The sequence below is a fragment of the Ambystoma mexicanum genome, chromosome 1p (assembly GCF_040938575.1).
Source record: "Ambystoma mexicanum isolate Mex_15411 chromosome 1p, UKY_AmexF1_1, whole genome shotgun sequence".
Classification (NCBI taxonomy): domain Eukaryota; kingdom Metazoa; phylum Chordata; class Amphibia; order Caudata; family Ambystomatidae; genus Ambystoma; species Ambystoma mexicanum.
Genome location: NC_090921.1, coordinates 273,458,413 through 273,474,103, shown reverse-complemented (window position 1 = coordinate 273,474,103; position 15,691 = coordinate 273,458,413).

The following is a 15,691-nucleotide window of genomic DNA, read 5'->3' as shown; positions in this document are numbered from 1 at the left end:
GCTGTAAAGGACGTCATTACTACGGTGGATGGTACAGAGATAGCCTCCGGACCAGTAACGCATACCACTCAAGAAGTGACGCTAGTAAGTCAAGATGGACACCATGAGAAGATCGTGTTCGATGTGATCAAGGCCCCTCAGTTCCAGATTATTCTAGGAATACCTTGGTTAGAGAAACACAATCCTCAGATCGATTGGCGAGCAGGAACGGTTCAGTTTCCAGAATGTGTCTCTACTTGTCACCCTCCACCTGGTGTTGCACTGGCAGCAATTTCTTCGGAGACTCCCCAGTTACCTCCCGAATACCTAGAATTCCAAGATGTTTTCCGGAAGGGTCAGGCTAACTCTCTACCTCCTCATAGGTCTTATGACTGCCAGATAGACCTGATACCTGGATCTACTCCTCCTTGTAGTAGAATTTATGCCCTCATCGAGCCTGAGAACCTTCACCTCCGACAATACCTGGATCAATACCTAGCGAATGGGTTTATTCGTCCTTCCAAGTCCCCTGCTTCTTCAGCTTTGTTCTTCGTTCCAAAAAAGGAAGGGGACCTTAGAACTTGCATAGATTATCGCGCCCTGAACCAGATCACCGTTAAGAATAGATATCCGTTACCTTTGATCCCTGAACTCCTGGACCAAGTCAGAAAAGCATGCATATATACAAAGCTGGATCTTAGAGGAGCCTACCACTTGGTACGAGTGAAAGAGGGCGATGAATGGAAGACGGCCTTCCGTACCAAGTATGGGCTATTTGAATATCAGGTCATGCCCTTCGGACTTTGCAATGCCCCGGCCGCCTTTCAATATTTTATGAACGATGTCCTCAGAGAGCTCATAGATGTGTGTGTTGTTGTTTACATTGACGACATCCTCGTTTATTCTTCATCGGAATCTGAACATCGGAAACACGTGAAAATGGTCCTCGAGAGGTTGCGTCAACACAAACTTTTCGCTAAGTTGGAAAAATGTGTTTTCAACGTGACTGAAGTTGAATTCTTGGGATTCATATTATCACCTAGCGGAGTGCGTATGGATTCAAAGAAGGTCGATGCAATTCTCAAATGGCCATCACCATCCTCCGTAAAAGGTGTTCAAAGCATGTTAGGCTTCGCTAACTTTTACCGCAGGTTTATCCCCGAATTCTCTCGAATAGTCCAGCCCATCACCGCCTTGTTAAAGAAAAACAAACGTTTTGAATGGTCTACCGAGGCGGAACAAGCTTTCCAGAATTTGAAGACTAAATTTATCTCTGCACCAATTTTAAAACATCCTCGCCCCGAACTCCCCTACATCGTTGAAACTGATGCCTCGAGCCTTGCCATGGGGGCAGTTCTATCACAAAAGGACCCAGTAACCAATCAGTTGCATCCCGTGGCATTTTGGTCCCACAAATTCTCGCCTCTTGAGATCAATTACACTATTACTGATAAGGAACTTCTGGCTATCAAGTCTGCCTTTAAGGCTTGGCGGCATTATCTTCTGGGGGCCCGACACACCGTTACTGTGATTACAGATCACCGAAACCTGCAATATTTGAAAACCGCAAAAGCCCAATCCTCTAGACAACTCCGTTGGGCACTATTCTTTGCCGAGTTTGACTTCATAATTACCTATCGACCTGGTACAAAAAACGGTAAAGCTGATGCCCTTTCTCGGATGGGAGTGGAAGAACACTTGATCAACCCTAAACCTGTACCTATCATTCCCGAACAAAGAATTCTGGGTCTAATAGCCACACAATCCATAGAGGAAGTTAAGGATAAAGCCAGGCAACTTGTAACTCCAGCAGACATACAGAATTGGCATCTGCAGGGAAAGGACTTTGCAGTGAAGGACAACTTATTGTATTTCCAAGAACGATTATACCTGCCCAGCACAGATTTACAGAAAAAGGTAATCTCTTGTTATCACGATTCTTTAATGGAAGGACATCCCGGTATGGCCAAAACCTCAGAAAAGATCAAGCGCTACTTCTGGTGGCCGTCTTGGAAAAAAGATATCAGAGACTTTATAATGTCCTGTGGAGTATGCGCCCAAAACAAGAGTCAAAAGGAAAAACCAGCCGGCCTCTTACGCCCTATTGACATCCCACCTCGCCCTTGGCATACGCTTTCTATGGACTTCATCACCGATCTACCTCCATGCTCCGGATACAATACGATCCTAGTAATCGTGGACTTATTCTCCAAGATGGCGCATTTCATTCCACTCAAAGGCTTGCCAACAGCAACAACTCTGGCCCGAGAATTTCTCGAAAACATCGTCCGACTGCACGGTTTTCCTTCAGTTCTAATTTCGGATCGAGGTAGTCAATTTATTTCTCATTTTTGGCGAAGTTGCTGTCGGTCGGCTCAAATTGATGTGAGACTATCGACCAGTCACCACCATCAAACCGACGGACAAACCGAGAGGACCAATCAAACTCTGGAACAGTATTTACGCTGCATGCTGCAACAAACTGAAAAAACTTGGAAAGATATCCTTTGGATAGCCGAATATGCCTACAATAACTCTGTCCACTCGGGAACTGGGAAAACCCCGTTTTTTCTTTTATACGGCAGTCACCCTCGAACCTCGGAGTTGGATCCACTCCAAGATCTTGGAACACCAGCAGTAGACTACCTGCATTCTACAATCACCCAAGCCTTTAAGGAAGCCGTTTCTCACCTTCAAAGGGCTAAGGAACAATACAAGAAAGGAGCAGATCAACATCGGAAGGAAGCCCCCCAATATCAAGTAGGAGATCAAGTCTGGTTATCCACCAAATATCTACCTCTAAAAGGACCACGCACATTCAACCCAAGATACCTTGGTCCCTATTCCATCACTACCATAGTAAACCCAGTAGTGGTCAAGTTGGACTTGCCCCCTCACATGAAGATACATCCGGTCTTCCACGTCTCTCTATTAAAACCCGTGCAACCTCAAACCCGACTAACTAAATCTCCAAAACCTATCCTAGTTGATGGAGAACTCGAGTTTGAAGTCAAGAGCATCCTGGATTCCAAGATCTCCAAATCTAAACTATTTTACCTAATTGACTGGAAAGGCTACGGCCCCCAAGAAAGATCCTGGGAACCTGCAGAATATGTCCACGCTCCTCGTCTAATCAAAAGATTTCATCGAACATTTCCTGACAAGCCCAAACCCCCGGAGAAGCCTGGTTTGGGAGGGGCCTTGAGGGGGGGTGCTGTCATGATCTCTGCTTCCAAAAGGTCAGGACTCACCCAACTCCCTTGGAAGCAGACCCATAACTCAGGTTCCGAGTGCCAACCAGTCCCAATTGGGACCTTTTGGACCCTGTCCTAGCGCCAGTGGCACCAGGCTCATAAATATGCCCAGTCCCAGCGCTGGAAGCGCCGGGCTCATAATGCTTGGGTGGATTTACCTGCAGCAGACCATGCTGCTTACTTACCTGCCAGTTGAGCCTCTGATCCTCTTCTGTTTGGGACTACTTTTCCTGTTGGGTGGGGCAGGAGCCACTCCCTAGTTTCAGAACACTGGAACTCTTCTGGAAAGCAGGAACTCTTTTCTTACCTAGGCGAGGCTTTGGAAGGAGACACCTAAGCACTACAGGAGGCTATTTAAACCACACCCGATGGGTGAATCTTGCTTTGCGTTATTCTGCATCCTCTGCAGCAGAACGCTCATCGTGTCTTCTGCATCTGATCCTGGGCCTAAGGGAAAAAGGCTTACCATCCTGAATCCAGTCTTCAGCAACACCTATAAAGACAAGAAAGAACAGGTTAGCACTACAGTCTTCAGTGACAGCGCATCTCTTACCTGGTCCATCGGCTGTCACCAACGCCTCGCGCTGCATTCCGGCATCTGAAAGGCAAAGGCTTACCTACTCTTCGCGTGCTCCGGAGATCTTCGCACTGCATTCCGGCATCTGAAAGACAAAAGCTTACCAACTCTTCGCACGCTCCGGAGGCCTTCGGCGCTGCATCCCGCATCTGAAAGACAAAAGAAGGTGCGTTTAAAGACATTGGGTAACTTTATTACTCACGTGCCATTACTCCTTCCCACGCCGAACCCAGTGGGTATTCCGGCACCCTTCAGCAGCTCCGAACTTGTACCTGCAAGATAAAAGGACAGTTAGTGCGCATCGTGAAGCAAGCAACAAGCGCTTACTTACGTGCTTCCAGGCGCTTCTATTCCTCACACGGGTTCCATCCTCAACTCACTTCAGCCCGTCATCCGCCATCGCCGGAACCCTGCAAAACAAGAGACATCATTACAAAAGACTTTTAAAGACATTTGAAATACTCGGAATTTACCGTTCGTGCAGTAAACGACGGACAGCAGTCCTCTGAGGTCAAGAGGCCTGCACCCTTATCCAGTGAAGAAACTGGTTACGGCACCCTGCCCCGAGGCAGATGAAGAGCTCGGCGTTCACTTACCTAAGGTGAAAGCGTTAACCTTTGGGGTTCTACAGGAGAAGAGAAAGGGAAGAAGAGAGAGACACCCAATAACCCCAGTTCATTAATCCCATATTTTTTATCTGCAGACATCTTACTCTTCGAGTCAGACATACAGTGCACAGAGGTCCAGCCCAAAGAGCCAACCGTGTGTTACACATCACCTTTGAAGATACGGTATTCGCCCAGTCAAGACTGGCGCCTCTGCGGGAATCAGGTGAGCGTTACACTACCGTGTAATGAGGCCCCTAGTCTTGACCTCCGCCAATGCTACCTTGATTTGTCTGGCTTGTCCAGGAGGTCACCCTGTTCCAAGAAACTAGGCTGGCCTTCTGAATCTCTGCCCACCAGGTCAGAGTTCAGAAATCCATCTTAACAATGGGGAGGCATCCCCCTTATGGGACTAGGGACAGCTGTCAGGGAAGAGTGCAGTATGTCCAAAACATATCCCCACCTCCCTCATCCTCCTACCCTATTCAAGGTCCCATAATCCCACACACTTCCATGTACCTCTGTAGGGTAGATGATCTGACCTTCCTAAAATGTCCTGGGACAAGGAAGAGCAGGGACTACCTATGTGAGTCATATACCGAAACTGGGATGAAGAAGAGCACAAGTAACCCAGTTGAGGATGAGAACATCAATACTGAGACGAGGAAGAGGCGCAGAGCAATGGAGCCTGACCCACGAAACCAACATGCGTGGCCTAGATAACTTGGAACAAGTAAGTCCAACCTGATGATAAAAAGGGAAGAAGGACTTTGCGAATTGTCAGACCATTCCTGGAGGAACCAGGAAACTTGAAACATGCTTGAGGAACAGGGACACCCGGAGTGCAGAGACTGAGGCACTTGGTCACTGGCAGAGGCGTCCATGACAGATCCATGAGGATCGAACGAAAGAAAGAAGCAGAGATCAGAGCAGCGAGCCAACTTGGAGATCTGGCATGTGCAGAGAGATGGAAACGTGCAGCACAAGAGCAGGGGAGTGCTGTGAGGCTGTTATAGCCTCTGGAGAGACAGTTTGAAGCCCGAGCGGGGAGGAGAAGCCCACAGATAACTGAAGGTCACCAGTAAGGCCCCTGGAGAGGTCTGGGGAACTGGGACCTGTTGGTGGGAACCCCGAAGGGCAGAAACGTCACAAAGAACCGGTCTGGGACCCACACCTAAGAACAAACTGCCTCCAAAGTCATCTTCATAGTCACAGTACATTGCAGGAAAGAGAACCAGGTCTGCAGCATCACGAGAAGAGAATCTCACAGGTCTGGGACTCGCACCTTTTTATGAAGAGTAACCTAAGTCATCTTCATAGTCACAGTACCTGGCAGGGTAGTGAACCAGGTGAGCTGTGAGACAAATACCAAGAAAGACCTGGGGAAGCAAGGCATTGCCCTCGAAGGCGAACATTGTGTGAAAAGCCAAGGGAAGGGAGTCATTCTCGAAGCCTAAAAAAGGCCAGCGGAAGGGAGTTATTCCCCCTGGTCTTTGTGAACATTGTCAGAAAAGCCTAGGGAAGGGAGTTATTCTCTTGGCATTGTGAGAAGGTTAAGAAAGGCCTGGCAAAGGGAGTCATTCCCCTGGTGTTGTGAACATTGTGAGAAGCCTGAGAAAGACCAAGGGCAGGGAGTCATTCTCTTGGCACCAAGGTTTTGAGTTGGAACTTTTCTTTATTTGTGAACTGAGACTTTTCAATCTGGAACTTTGCATGGTACACTTGAAAGAGTTTGCAACCTGGGGAAGGGAGTCATTCTCTCAGGAAATAGTCCCTCTAGACTACTGGCAGGTAGTCTGCTCTAAAGAAGAAGGGAGCCATTCTTCCACATTAAGAATACTCATCAAGCTTTTAGTTTAGTTAGAAGTTTAAGGGAAATAAATAAAATAGGTTTTGAGATATCCTTAGTATTATTAGTATTAAGTTAAGGCAGGGAAACCCCTCTTAGTAATAGGGCCAGTTAGAGTGTTTCATTTATTTTTCTCACTGTCTTTAGCAACAATCAGTGACCACAAAAGTGATGGGTGGAAGGTTTTGAATAAATCTGTACCACTGGCGTTGCTCTGGGCAACCTTCCACACCACTGTTTCTTAGCCCGTCTGCGCCATTGCAAAAGGGGTCCAGCCATATGCAAATCAGTCTGGTACTGCCACCAATGGTAGCAGCCCAGCCCGAACTGCTAGGACAGGTCCCCTCTGCATGGAAACACAAGCAACCCCAGACATGTTTTGGCCTTGTTGGGCCTCCTCAGTGAGGTGCAGCTTGGTACCCTATGGCGCAGCGAGCAAGGGACCCACGTCTGGGCATACCCTCTCTCACATAGTGAAACAAACTTTGATCACAAAAGTGATGGGTGGAAGGTTTTGAATGAATCTGTACCACTAGCGTTTCTCTGGGCAACCTTCCACACCACCTTTTTTTAGCCCGTCTGCGCCATTGCAAAAGGAGTCCAGCCATATGCAAAACAGCCTGGTACTGCCACCAGTGGTAGCAGCCCAGCCCGAACTGCTAGGCCAGGTCCCCTCTGCACGGAAACACAAGCAACCCCAGACATGTTTCGGCCTTGTTGGGCCTCCTCAGTGAGGTGCAGCTTGGTTCCCTATGGCGCAGCGAGCAAGGGACCCACGTCTGGGCATGCCCTCTCTCACATAGTGAAACAAACTGTGACCACAAAAGTGATGGGTGGAAGGTTTTGAATGAATCTGTACCACTGGCGTTGCTCTGGGCAACCTTCCACACCACAGTTTGTTAGCCATCTGCGCCATTGCAAAAGGGGTCCAGCCATATGCAAATCAGTCTGGTACTGCCACCAATGGTAGCAGCCCAGCCCGAACTGCTAGGCCAGGTCCCCTCTGCACGGAAACACAAGCAACCCCAGACATGTTTCGGCCTTCTTGGGCCTCCTCAGTGAGGTGCAGCTTGGTTCCCTATGGCGCAGCGAGCAAGGGACCCACGTCTGGGCATGCCCTCTCTCACATAGTGAAACAAACTGTGACCACAAAAGTGATGGGTGGAAGTTTTTGAATGAATCTGTACCACTGGCGTTGCTCTGGGCAACCTTCCACAGCACCTTTTTTTAGCCGTCTGCGCATTGCAAAAGGGGTCCAGCCGTATGCGAATCAGTCTGGTACTGCCACCAATGGTATCAGCCCAGCTCGAACTGCTAGGCCAGGTCCCCTCTGCACGGAAACGCAAGCAACCCCAGACATGTTTCGGCCTTCTTGGGCCTCCTCAGTGAGGTGCAGCTTGGTTCCCTATGGCGCAGCGAGCAAGGGACCCACGTCTGGGCATAGCCTCTCTCACATAGTGAAACAAACTGTGACCACAAAAGTGATGGGTGGAAGGTTTTGAATGAATCTGTACCACTGGCATTCCTCTGGGCAACCTTCCACACCACCGTTATGTAGCCTGTCTGCGCCATTGCAAAAGGGGTCCAGCCATATGCAAATCAGTCTGGTACTGCCACCAATGGTAGCAGCCCAGCCCGAACTGCTAGGCCAGGTCCCCTCTGCACGGAAACACAAGCAACCCCAGACATGTTTCGGCCTTCTTGGGCCTCCTCAGTGAGGTGCAGCTTGGTTCCCTATGGCGCAGCGAGCAAGGGACCCACGTCTGGGCATGCCCTCTCTCACATAGTGAAACAAACTGTGACCACAAAAGTGATGGGTGGAAGTTTTTGAATGAATCTGTACCACTGGCGTTGCTCTGGGCAACCTTCCACAGCACCTTTTTTTAGCCGTCTGCGCATTGCAAAAGGGGTCCAGCCGTATGCGAATCAGTCTGGTACTGCCACCAATGGTATCAGCCCAGCTCGAACTGCTAGGCCAGGTCCCCTCTGCACGGAAACGCAAGCAACCCCAGACATGTTTCGGCCTTCTTGGGCCTCCTCAGTGAGGTGCAGCTTGGTTCCCTATGGCGCAGCGAGCAAGGGACCCACGTCTGGGCATAGCCTCTCTCACATAGTGAAACAAACTGTGACCACAAAAGTGATGGGTGGAAGGTTTTGAATGAATCTGTACCACTGGCATTCCTCTGGGCAACCTTCCACACCACCGTTATGTAGCCTGTCTGCGCCATTGCAAAAGGGGTCCAGCCATATGCAAATCAGTCTGGTACTGCCACCAATGGTAGCAGCCCAGCCCGAACTGCTAGGCCAGGTCCCCTCTGCACGGAAACACAAGCAACCCCAGACCTGTTTCGGCCTTGTTGGGCTTCCTCAGTGAGGTGCAGCCTGGTTCCCTATTAGCAACAATCATGCAATGTGTATCAGACTCCTCCTTCCACACCCTTACAGTGACCATAATCTAGATGTATCTGGTGTTGGAGGTCAGAGCTGGGTACTGGATATTTATCACATAATGCCAGGCCTACTGCTGTAGCAGTTGGTACCTTCACCACTTTAGCTTCACTTGGGATACACAAAGTCAACACTAGCTTCTTGCTGCATATGCTGCATGGCCAGCCATGTAGAACGCCTCTCTTGTGGCACCACATATATTACTAAGAAGCATACAGCCAGTCACAGTTATCCCACACCACAAAACATTTGGCAAGGATGCATGGTGCAAATGATGCATCAACTAGCCAATTAATCACAGTTTCTTTGTTCTCACCATGCACAATCCCAGGTAGACATTTACTCTCATGTTTGGGATCCCATATGATATGGCAAATGTTAAGCCATGAAATTGGCACGGGGTACCTCATAAACAAGTGCTTGAAAAAACAACTATATCTTACAGCTTTTTCATTTCCCATGGATACAGTACCTTACTGTTAACATCCTAAAGCATGGCCAACTACGTCCAACATGGCTTCCTGTCTCTATATACAGTCTTATGACCGCGTCACTATGTGATCTTTGAGTGTATGGTTAGGCCCAACTAGGTCCTCTTGACCTTCTCGGGATGAAGTGTACCAATAGAAAACACACATCAGACTTGTTGCTACTCCAAGCTATCCGCGAGCATACAAACAGGTCCCCTGCATAGACTATTCACACTCGAGTATGTGATCATGAACATATCTCTCTGCTCCAGACTGTAAAATATGACAGTATCCCCATGTAAGAGCCTACTTCTGTAGGCTTTGCCAGTAGAAAATGCCATGCCACTAAAAGGAACGATGTTCAACTGGCTGCACTAATGTAGGCCAATATGGCCACATACGAACACTCATCATGTTATCACGCAAGCATACACATTCACACAGCACCTGCATTCCCTCATTCACACGCACGATAAAACACACACGCTCTTATTCACTTGTGTAGCCAAACAACATGCACTCTCGCATTCAACACCACATCAAAACAACATACACTTTGCCTCATTCACACTCACACACACTTGCAAACTCAAATCCTTGCATGTACGCATTCACAGATAATACATGCATGCATATTGTCTTGTTACCTGTAGTCCTGTTTCAGACCCCAAAAGGTGCCTCATGCCGCCTGCCACAGTGGCCTCCCGGCTCCTGCACAACATGTAAAAGGAACCTGGAAGCAGTGAGAGCTTACTAGTTTCTGTACATGCGAGGTAGGGCCGAGCACCGCCATCTTGCTGCTCTTGGGCCGCTGAATGTGTGGAGAGGCGCTGGAATACCACCTATGCAGATTCAGCCCTGCAGTAGCCTAGCCTGCATCCCCAATGGGTCATGTAAGGCTTGGGAAGCAACATTTCCCGGGCCTTGCATAACCTGTTGCCATTGGACAAGCGCGCTGGGGCATTGAGCTGTCAAATGGAAACAGAGTATCCCTATATCATTAAAGCCAACCCAGAGGCGCTCCCTCTGAAACTTGCTGCAGCGGAGAGAGCGCTCAGCATTTTCACTGTTCCTCCTTAATAATGGGTGGCGGATCAGTGGCTCGCTGCCCGTTGTGGATGAGTTGCCTCTGTCCTGTCATGGTGTAGAGATATCGTGAGAGCCGCAACTCTCGCGAGATGTTGGCCGCGGCCACTAAGACCGACCCGCGCGCTCGGCGTGCATTACGGGAGCAGCAGAGGACGCGTGAGGACGTTTCCTCCCAGCTCCTCCGAGAATTAGGCCCTAGGCCTAACAAGAGACTAGACAGCCTCCCAGCTGCAACCCTTTACTTAAGAGGCAAGCTGCCCAAGTGGATTTTCCACATATACATCCATATGTGACAACTGATGTCGTATGCTGAATAAAGGACCTCACTATAACTAAGACGCCTCCTGTCATCCTTACAACTATTATACAACATAAATTGGCGACGAGGATCACCGCTACAACCCACGTGAACCATGCCACCGCCCTTCCTACAAACTCCAGGTAAACCTGCCATCCCGTGGCCGCAATGGCAACCCTTATTTACGACATACGTAGAGGCTGTGGGCGGTGCAGGATTCTCTGCGGCACGGCGCAGGGCAATGTTACTTAACGCCCTAGGGGTAGAAGGACAGAGGGTGTTTGAAAGTCTCACCCCGAGCCCGGTGGTTGGTGACAACGATGACGTCTTCAAGGAAGCTGTAAGAAGAATTGTAAAAAGGTTTGCCAGTAAAGAGAACACGGTTCTGCACAGAATACGTTTCTATAGCCGCAAACAAGAAGCCTCGGAACCCGTTGACGACTACGTTACAAAGCTGCGGGAATTGGCAGCGCTGTGCAGCTTTGGTAACAATGCCGAAAGCCTCATCTGCGACATGCTGGTAGTTCACACTAACAGCAGGAAAGTGCAAGATAAATTCATTATGGAGTAGGAACTGCTGCTAGAGAAAGCGATTGAGATTGCCAGAGCAGTCGAAGAAACAGCTTGGAGATGAAAATAACTCACGGGAAGCCATAGTTCCACTGAAATACAAGCAGTGGCGTTTCGCCCGAAGAAAGAGAGACAAGTATCGAACACGAAAGAAGAAAAATGGAGCACGAAAGAACCACTGAAATGCCACAGGTGTACGAGCACGAAACATTTGGCGTTTGACAGGGAGTGCCCAGCCAGAGATAAAGAGTGCTCTATCTGCAAACGTATTGGCCATTTCTCGATTGTGTGTAGGTGGAGAAACAAGAAAGTCACAAACGTCAACATGGGTCACAACACGGAGAGAGATTCGTCCTCGCAGGATCAAGGGAGACCCACAGTCATCATGGTGAACAGTACACGGGCCAGGAGAGAAAAACCCCATTGCATAATCAAAATCGACGGCGTGGAAACAAAAGTGATGGCGGACTCAGGTTCTGACCTCACCATAATACCCCTACGCACATACAAAGAAATGTTGGGGACGGAAAAGGTTCGAGTGCTCACCACACGGCACAAACCCACGGTTTTTGGAGGGGCGTCAGTTGACCTACTGGGCTATATCAATGGGAAGGTGGAGTTTAAAGGAAGAGAAACCACCACCAGAGTATATTTCAGCCAAGAAGGCCCAGCAGTATTAGGATGGGACGACCAAGATAAATTGAAAATCAAACTGGATCCCAGCACAGAACATCAGCTGCAACCCTTTACTTAAGAGGCAAGCTGCCCAAGTGGATTTTCCACATATACATCCATATGTGACAACTGATGTCGTATGCTGAATAAAGGACCTCACTATAACTAAGACGCCTCCTGTCATCCTTACAACTATTATACAACACATGGCCTCTGTACTCAAGGCAGTGAAGCAGAGCCGAAACATATTTCGGCATGTGGTTGCTGAACAGTGCCGTCAACTCATCAACATCGTGGGGGTTGAGAAAAATCTGGGTGCTACAGAACTTGCAAATATAGCACGGAAGCTGGCTCCTTTGAGTAGAAGTGGTTGCGTGTGTGCACTGTGCGTATGATGACACCACTTGGCACATTGTGTGAATAAACAGACATTTGATGCCAATACCTGGCAAGTTATAGGAGTACTTGGCCATTTGACGTCACTAACTTTGCAATACCTGCGTATTAGGCAAACCCTGTACTATAATGGCAATACCTGGCATGCTGCGTAACTGAACAAATACCAATAACTGGCATGCTATAGGAGGGCCTAGGCATTTGATGGTACTGCCATGGCATTTAATGGCAGTACCTGGAGCCAAGATGGCTGTGCATGGCCATAGCAGGATGCATCTCCAGGCGTATGATGTCTGTAGCAGATTGCTATGTAAAGCGTGGTTTTGTTATGTTACTGGGTCTTCATACTGGGCATGTGGGCGTCATGCAAGTAGAACAGCAGGGCTATTGGTGTGTCAGTGGAAGCAGAGTAGACCCACCTGATCGACAGTGCGAGGCAGGACATGCCTTACTGTTGCCTGAGTGCCTTTGTGCATGAGCTTTGTGTGTGGTTCGAGTTTTTGTTTGTTGTAGTTTGTGTTCGGTAGGCTGCTGAGCACAGTCACTTGGGGGCGTGTTACAGGTGTGGCGGTGGCAGCATTTGGAGATGGGTGTCCGGAGATGCATGAGCGCTTGATTTGTGCGATGCATACTATGTGGAGACAGGAAGGGAGACAGAGTGTGTTCATGAAGAGGTGTGTGGGTACAGGTAAGAGGTTGCGTTCGTCCCAGTTAGTTATGTGATGGCAGTACATGGCCATACGAAGCAGCTCCTGATCTTATGAGTCCAGCCCTTTCCCTTCCCCTATGCTTCTCCCACTGTAGCCCTCCATGTGGGGCTTCTTGTCTAGGACCCCTATTCTCCTACTCCTTGCTTGAATCACTGTGCATCTTCCCCCTGTGTCCCATGGCACTCCTGATCCAGGCAATGGGTACTGTGCTTCGTTCCTTCTATGTGGGGACAGTTAAAATAGGCACTCTCTGTAAGGCCCAGCACTATACGCTGTTCTTTGTCGCCTTCATGCTGTGGTTTAAGTCTTGATAGTACCTGGAGGCACCCAGAGTTTGCCATTTGATAACACAGATGGTCAATCAGAGCTCTGCTCTTAATAATGCTCAGACTCCTACCGAGTTCGGCTCTTAATGGCTAGACTGTCTCACAGTGTCCCAGAGCTCATGCCTAGACTCGTTCTTAGGTATGCTCCTGAGAGTACACAAAGTGACCCCGGACACATCTATTTCCACTCAAGGCTTTGCTAACAAAGATATGTAAGATCACTCAGAACTCTACTTCTTGCAATCCCTCACCGACTGTGCTTCATTTGTGGGGGTGTTTGCCAGGGGGTATTTTTGCGCCCCAGCACTTGCATCCATCAGCCCCAATGAGCAGGTGCCAGCTGTGTAACCACACATGTGTCGACACTGTGGAGAGCAGCTTTGGGTGGTGGAAGCCGTGGTGGGGACCTGCCCGCCCGCAGTGTCACAGGAGTGCTAGAAAACAGTTGGGCCTTGGCACTTATTTCTTTTCAAACGAAGCACTTCTCACCGCTGGCTCTGGGTAATATCTGAAGCTCGTACAGAGTGTTGCCTCTTATCACACCTTGACTCAATGACCCTCAGATAGAGGGTGATTGGAGAAATGTTTCTGATAATACCCGCATAAACTCACACTTCTGCACTTGATAATAAAAGGTAGATAGCAAATGGATTTGAGGTATGAGGTCTTTAGCTCTCTCAATGAATGCTAATACTTGTCTGGGAAGGAATCAGATTTCACTGCCACCTGCTCTCTGCTTCAAGAGTCTAGACACATGATGGCAATAATCATTAGCCTGCAATGCTCATCCATTACCGTGGCTCCTATCATTCAAATGCCTCTTTTCAAGAACAACATGCACTGTGCTTTCCTTGTGCGCATCAGAGACAATTAACCCCTTATGGCTGACGCTGCGTATTGTCATCAAAATGTGCATAGAAAATCTTTGAAGACTGGTCCAGTCTAAACCTCTTGTGCAACCTTAAGCGGATAGATTTATAAATAGCGTCAGTTTGTTGCCGGTCTTCTGGTAATTACAGGTGCAGAAAAGCAGCTATGGTAGGGCAGGATCAGGCTTCACACCACCCATTCCAGAGCTGAGCAAACTGCCCAAATTGCCGCCGGTGCGCTCAGATAGCAGCACATCTTCTGAGCACAAATCACACCCAACTACCGACTCAGAGCCCTAATGCCTGCCACCTGGGACTCTTCACTTAGCTTCTTCCCTCTACTCCCTGCCTAAGCTGCTGACACGGTGGTATGTCTTCTGAGTACAAATCACACCAAACTACCCAGTCTGGGTCCTAATGCTGGCCACCTGGGAGTCTTCACTTCACTTAGCTTCTGCCCCTACTCGCTGCCTAAGCTGGTGACACGGCACTATGTCTTCTGAGTACGAATCACGCCTAACTACCCACTCCGGGCACCTGGGAACTTTTACTTCACTTATGATATGATATGGCATACGTGGTAATGTTTTGACAGATGTATTTAAAGAGACCTACTGTCGGTCTAATCTTCTGCTTCTTTTACTTGGCGTCTTATTTCACAAACAAGAGATTTTAAGGCACAATCATAGTATGATCCGGGAAGTGCACGGAAGTGCCGTGCTGTTGTGCTGGTGATTCTGGGCTTTTGCAAATGCTGCCTTTGAAGTAACGTTTCATCCGTGGATTGCGAGTTGCATGCACAAGAGGAAGCATACTTCCTACTCTTCACGGCGTAACACTTAAGGATCGAACTGTGAACTGTGGACTACCATTCCAACAACACCTTGCGACTACTGGCCCCGCCCCCCCTCGCTCACAGGCACGCTACTTTACCCGTGTGCGTGCGCATCCGCGCGCGCATCCGAGAAGTGCCGTGCTGTTGTGCTGTTTGGCTGGTGAGCGTGTGGAGGGTGGAGGGACGTATTTCAGACTAAAGCTTTGCTTCTATTATTGGATGAATAGGATCTGTCTTGAATTGTGAATTTATTACTGTTGTACCTCTTCTGTGGGGCAATTTGTTTTTTGTTGTGGGGTAGGTGAAATGGCTACCCGCTAGCGTAGCGGGCATATTGAAACTTTATCCTCCATCAGAGTGTCCGAGATCAAAAGTCAAAGGGATGCCACAGATAATGCGAATATCGCACAGCTTGTTAAATCAATCAAGAGATCAAAGGTCCCAATTTACAAATCTGAAATTACGCCCGTATCAAAGGGCAAAGGAACTAATACCCAAGTCAACATTAGAAAAAGCTTTCTAAGTATGCTTGAGGTTGACGACAGCACCACTCTTGGTGCGATACAAGAGCTACCAGCAGGTTCTTCGTCTGACGTTTCGATCTTGGCTCCTGCTGTCCTCAATGAGTTAGAAAAGAGATTTTTACTTTCGGCTTTGCCATCAACCCCTGTCACTGCTAGAATAGGCTGTAAGGACAGAGTTCATTTACATCTTGAACCCCTTAACGCACCAACGATATCT